Raw genomic sequence first — 6,470 nt, forward strand, 5'->3', positions numbered from 1 at the left:
AGATCTAATTTTATTCTCTAATAAAATCTTCTCCATAGAATGATCTTAACCCTTTGATTTGAGAAGGTTTAAAATGGACACCGCAATATAAAAAAAACTACATAGATCGGGGTTAGGATTGAAAAATATTTTCTGGGCACACCCCCAACAAATGAAAAAAATACGTGTGCCGACATTGTTTGGGTGGGTGATCCAACCATTCATTTGTTGGGCCCTAATGTAGATAATGTGGGCCCGTAAAATCTTCTCCATAGAATGATCTTAACCCTTTGATTTGAGGAAGTTTAAAATCGACACCACAATAAAAAAAATGCATAGATTGGAAGGATAGGATCATCGATCCTATGAACAAAATACACTATCTCATAAAAATGACAAAATACACTATCTCATGAAAATGACAAAAATAAACTTATCTGATATAAAATAATAAAATATTTCAATCTCATGGAAAATGGGTTAAGGTACTTTGGCTATTATCTTTTATGACATAGGGGTATTCTTGTTGTTTTCTCGTAATAGAAATGAAATTGTGGGAAACGGTTCTCTAATAATAAATGTGTTTTGAGGATAAAAGTGTGGGTACATGAAAATAGGTGCTTTAAATGCTCCTTAACGAGTGCCCCTTTCTTTAGTTGCATTCAATTAATTTAAACTGAGGTGCTCAATTCATCCATCATTTTAATTTCTCCACCTCGATCTCTCTCGCTCTCTCAATTTCGGGGAGAATGGGGGTGTAGCATTGGGGTTTGTTCTGTCTTATGGTTGTTCTAACTTCTATCCACTGATATATTAGAAAAATCTTTTGATACATTTTGCAAATATAATTTTTGGAAGTACCATGTCTATCTAGTGTCCATCGCAAATGGTCTGTTGCATGTCAGACCAGCCACACAGGCTCACTTTACAACAACTTTTGTCTTCATTCATGAGGTGGCTCATCTGACATGCAACATACCATCTACGATGGATGCTAGCAAATCCCTTTCCTACGGGATTTGCTAGCGTCCATCGCGTAGCGTTCGCATGTTAGACCAGCCACACGAGCTCACTTTACAATCCCACAAGCATACAAGGCTACAAAGTAATAATAGAAATAAACCTGGCATTCCATAACTAGAATATCAAAGTCTCAAGTAATGTGGACTCCACATAGTCAAATCAAATATCAATTCTTCCCTGAACCACAATAAATAAGCATAGACGTAGTCTTGCACATTTGTTTACCAATACTCACTGTCTGAAACAAAAGCAAATAAGCAAAATAAAATCTCCAAGCTCCTACGGTTATGACACTAAGCTTTTTCTTCCTCGTTCACCTCATGAGCATCAAACTCTGAAAATGTTAATATAACCACAGTCAGTTGAAAAGCTCAGTACATAATAACGCACTACAAAAGTTCAGTCAAAACATGCTATATAAAGAGAATCAATGGTAAACAAAGATGGCAAAAATTTCACTTGATGTGACTAATACAAATACAATAACTGGGAGACAAATCTTACAAAGTCATATTTCAAAGTGTTACATCAAAGAGGGTCTCATTAAGAGAAGTCACAAAGTCTTAAGAGATCACTGAAAGCAATCAGAAAAGTACAAAACCACCCAAAGGTTATCGACTTAGCCCCAAAAGCATGTTATTTTACCCGACTACCTGCCGTTCGAAACTAGTTTTTAAGTTCATATACATGTCGACAGGGTCAGTGAATAGTACTGTAGACACCCCATTTTGACCGTGCCCTAAGCACTCCAATTTTGTGTAAATCCCCATCAAATGATCGGGGTAGGGCTCCAAACTTCACCCTAGGCTAGTTTAAGGTCCCAGCTGGGTCCCCATAAAATTTCGTCGAAATCGGAGTGCGTTTGCTTAGCGAACGAGCCGCGAGAAGACCATAGCGTAAACCGTAGGAGGGGGATGAATCACCTCAAAATGGGCTGTCCATGGAAGATATAAGGGGCAGATTATATGTCATTTCTTTTTGGAACCCCTGTTTTTGCTTGGACTACCTTAAGAGCAAAATTGACTATGAAATGCATTAGAGGGGGTTGTCCCAAGTCAAAGAGGGGGGAGCATTAATATCTCATTTCCCTTTATAAAGGATCGAAGGCTAAAAAAAAAAAAGAAAAAAATTTCGTTTCAGAGGGAGAGAGCGAGGAGATCTCGTTCCCCAAATTCTAGAGAGAGAAGCTCTGGGGATTTGAGAGAGAGAGAGAGTAGATCTGCGCCCAAACCCTATCTTTCCGGTGAAATCGGTGTCATCTCCGATCGAATTTCAACTGGATTCTGATTAATTTTGGTTACTTTCCTTTCTTCTTCTTCTCCGATCGACTCCTCCGGCAGGATTGTCGGAGCTCCGATCGATCAGAAGTTTAAGTTTCTCAAATCTGTAGAGGGAGAGAGAGAGAGAGAGAGAGAGAGAGAGAGAGAGAGAGAGAGAGAGAGAGAGAGAGAGAGAGAGAGGGAGTTTTGATTTCAGACGCTGATGGAGGAGTTGCAGAAAAGAAGAAAATTAGGGTTCTAGAGACAAGAAATTCCCCCATTTTCGTTAGATTTTGAGCTTTTGGAAGGTTTCAACCTCCCGATTCGGATTTCAAATGCTCAACCTCTTCAAATCTGTGGAAATCACGACATTTCTCAACTGTTTCTACACTAATTTGAACAATTTCGTCCTTAGACCCTATCTCTAATCTTTGGTGCAGAGGATTTCCCTCACACCTCACCTCTCCTTTCAGCAGCCATGTTCTCTGCATTTCGCACATCGTCCTTCTTCTTCTTCCTTTTCCTCCTCTGCTATGTCTCTTTTATTCCTCATTCCTCTGCAATCGAATTTTCTCACTTGTCTCGTCTTATCGAGATCCAGGATCGAGAAAGAGCTTCTCCATCGGTCCAAGAAGCCGCTGCTCGAGGCTTTCTCCGCAGGCTCCTTCCCTCTCATTTGTCGTGCTTCGACTTCAAGATCATCTCTAGTGAGACCTGTGGTGGAAAATCTTGCTTTATGATTAACAACCATCCCTCTATTGGTATACAAGGGGCTCCAGAGATTTTAATCGAAGAGGTGAGCGGTGTAGAGCTTTCTACTGGTCTTCACTGGTATTTGAAGTATTGGAGTCAGGCACATATATCATGGGATCGAACTGGTGGTGTACAACTCTCTTCAGTTCCTAACCCTGGATCCCTTTCCCGTATTCAAGCTGATGGAGTTTTGATTCAAAGACCTGTTCCTTGGAACTACTACCAGAATGCTGTCACATCTAGCTATTCATTTGCATGGTGGGATTGGGAAAGATGGGAGAAGGAAATCGATTGGATGGCTCTTCAAGGTATCAATTTGCCTCTAGCATTTACTACTCAAGAGGCAATATGGCAAAAGGTTTTCCAGATGTATAATGTTAGCGGTTCAGATTTGGATGATTTCTTTGGAGGTCCTGCATTTCTTGCATGGTCACGTATGGAAAATTTGCATGGATGGGGTGGTCCACTGCCACAAAGTTGGTTTGATCAACAACTAATTTTACAGAAGAAAATTCTTGCTAGAATGTATGAATTTGGAATGTCTCCAGTGCGTTTTCTGGAAATGTACCTGCAGCACTACATTCTAGATTTCCATCAGCAAAACTAACACGCTTAGGAAATTGGTTTACTGTTGGTGGCGACTCAAGGTGGCGCTGCACTTATCTTTTGGATGCAACTGATCCCTTGTTTGTTGAAATTGGGGAAGCATTTATTGAGCAACAAATGAAAGAATATGGAAGGAGTGCTCACATATACAATTGCGATACTTTTGATGAGAATACTCCCCCTGTAGACAACCCGGACTACATCAACTCATTAGGTGCAGCAGTATATAGGGCAATGCAAAGTGGTGATGATGATGCTGTCTGGCTAATGCAGGGGTGGTTGTTCTCGTATGATCCGTTTTGGAGGCCACCACAGATGAAGGCACTTTTGCATTCTGTTCCCAGAGGGAGGCTGGTTGTCCTCGATCTATTTGCAGAAGTGAAACCTATCTGGTGGAGTTCTGAGCAGTTCTATGGTGTTCCTTACATCTGGTGTATGCTGCACAATTTTGCTGGAAACATTGAGATGTATGGGATTTTAGATTCAATTGCATCTGGACCTATCGAAGCCCGTACAAGTGAAAATTCAACCATGGTTGGTGTGGGGATGTCTATGGAAGGAATTGAGCAGAATCCTGTTGTTTATGATCTAATGTCTGAAATGGCATTTCAGCACAACAAAATTGATGTGAAGATGTGGATAGATCAATACCCAACGAGACGTTATGGAAGTTCTGTTCCAGCAATGCAAGATGCCTGGAATATATTACATCACACTACTTATAATTGCACTGACGGGTCCTATGACAAAAACAGAGATGTAATTGTTTCATTGCCAGATGTTGATCCATCCTTCATTTCATATCCGGTAGTATTTAAAAGGAGAAGTAATCAGCAATTTGGTGGAAAAAGCATCAAGAGGAACCTAACTGTGAAGATCCCCTAGAGAACTGCATGGTGGAACATATATCTGTGGACCAGAGAGAACTCCCACGAATTGATCAACATCAAGAAGAAATTCAAATTTCAGAAGCTAAGATACGACAATGGTCAAATGGAAAAGAAGGAAATATCCGTTCACTACTATCAACTTTGCAATATACATCTGAAGGCCAGCCTAATGATCTAGTGAGTACCTGCAACTCTCGATTGATTCAGTTCTTTCGCAATATCACTAACAACTCAGGTACTTCTTTTTCCTCCTCTCTAATTCATGCTTAATGTGTAGTTCTTGCTGATTTGGTTAGTTTGGATCTACATTTGGTTTGTTTATAATCACTGTTGATAGTAAAATTTGTTTGGTCTAACAAATCCAACATGATCTCCCCAAATATTGGTGAAGTTGCCTGTATATTTCTAACAGCAGCTGTAGGTATTCTTGAAGGGGTGATACCCGTTCAGCTTCTGTGGGTCAATCTGGTTACCAACGGCCTACCTGCAACAGCTTTGGGATTCAACCCTCCAGACAATGATATAGTGAAGACCCCCCTCGAAGAAGTGATGATTCTTTGATCAGAACCATGGATTTTATTTCGCTATTTGGTTATTGGGATCTACATAGGTCTAGTCACTGTGGGAGTTTTCATCATATGGTACACCCAAAGTTCCTTCTTGGGTTTCGACTTGAGCAGCGACGGCCACACACTCGTCTCTTATATTCCCAGCTCTCTAATTGGAGACAATGCCCAACCTGGGAAAACTTCACAGTGTCTACCTTCACTGCTGGGGCTCAAGTGTTCTCCTTTGACAGCAATGCCTGTGATTATTTCCATTTAGGCAAAGTGAAGGCCATAACCTCTCCCTCTCCGTTTTGGTCGCCATCGAAATGTTCAACTCCCTCAATGCCCTCTCCGAGGATACAAGCCTCTTCGTGATGCCACCTTGGGTCAGCCCATGGCGCTCCTCCTCGCCATGTCTATATCCTTCAGCCTTCATTTCTTGATCCTCTATGTTCCATTCCTTGCTCAAGTGTTTGATATCGTTCCTCTCAGCTTGAATGAATGGCTCTTAGTGTTGGCTGTTGCATTACCCGTGATCCTAATCGATGAGGTTCTGAAACTTATTGGGCGATGCAGAAGTCGAGCCACCGCACGAGCTTCGGAAAGATGCTAGGTTTTGGGCAGTGACATTTGTGGGTGTAGGGGCCATTTCTCTGGCTGCACTGCCAATGCAACATTTTCTATTTTGAGTTGCTGGGGCTAAGCTCATTCAATGTATCCACTCTTTGTCATTTGAGAGGGTGGTGCACCAAGAAATCAGTTGGTTCGATGAGCCTGAAAATTCAAGTGGGGCAATTAGTGCAAGGTTATCGGCCGATGCTTCAACCATGCGAAGCCTTGTAGGAGATGCTTTGACTCTTATGGTATAGAATATAGCAACAATCACATCAGGACTTGTGATAGCCATGGTAGCTAACTGGAGATTGGCGCTTATAATTTTGGTCCTACTACCTTTGGTGGGTTTGCAAGGATATGTTAAGATGAAGTTTCTTAGAGGGACTTACCGGATATGGTAGTACTCTCTGTTCTTTTCTCGTCTTCTTTAGGTAGAGAGTTCTCATCTTTTAGATGCCTTTACACTTTAGGTAACCCTTTCTTTGCAAAGGGCGATGAAGGCGTTAGCCCAAGCCCATCATTGGAGGGACTTACCCAGTAGTGGTAATACCCTCTTCCCTCTTATTCCCTCTTTCTTTAGGTAGAGACCTCTCATCCTTTCAGATATCTTAGATTATAAAAACCCATTCATTGCCGAGGGCGATGAAGGTGATAGCCCAAGCCCATCCTAGGAGACTTGCCCAGTCTTGCTAGTATTTTTCTCTATCTCATCTCTGTGCCTAGGAGACTTGCCTAGTCTCGTTAGCAATTTTCTCTATCCTACCTCTGTGTCTAAGAGACTTATCCAGTCTCATTTT

The 6,470-nt window shown here is 41.5% G+C and overlaps 2 pseudogenes; both read left to right on the forward strand.

Moving 5' to 3' along the window:
* The first annotated feature begins 2,716 nt into the window (after positions 1-2,716).
* Positions 2,717-4,505, forward strand: LOC143864530 (alpha-N-acetylglucosaminidase pseudogene; annotated as a pseudogene).
* An 8-nt stretch (positions 4,506-4,513) lies between these two features.
* On the forward strand, positions 4,514-5,671 carry LOC143864546 (calcium-transporting ATPase 1, endoplasmic reticulum-type pseudogene; annotated as a pseudogene).
* The last annotated feature ends 799 nt before the right edge of the window (positions 5,672-6,470 follow it).

The sequence above is a fragment of the Tasmannia lanceolata genome, unplaced genomic scaffold, assembly GCF_043159265.1.
Source record: "Tasmannia lanceolata isolate RefF3 unplaced genomic scaffold, GAP_Taslan_0.1 ptg000003l, whole genome shotgun sequence".
NCBI classification, from domain to species: Eukaryota; Viridiplantae; Streptophyta; class Magnoliopsida; order Canellales; family Winteraceae; genus Tasmannia; species Tasmannia lanceolata.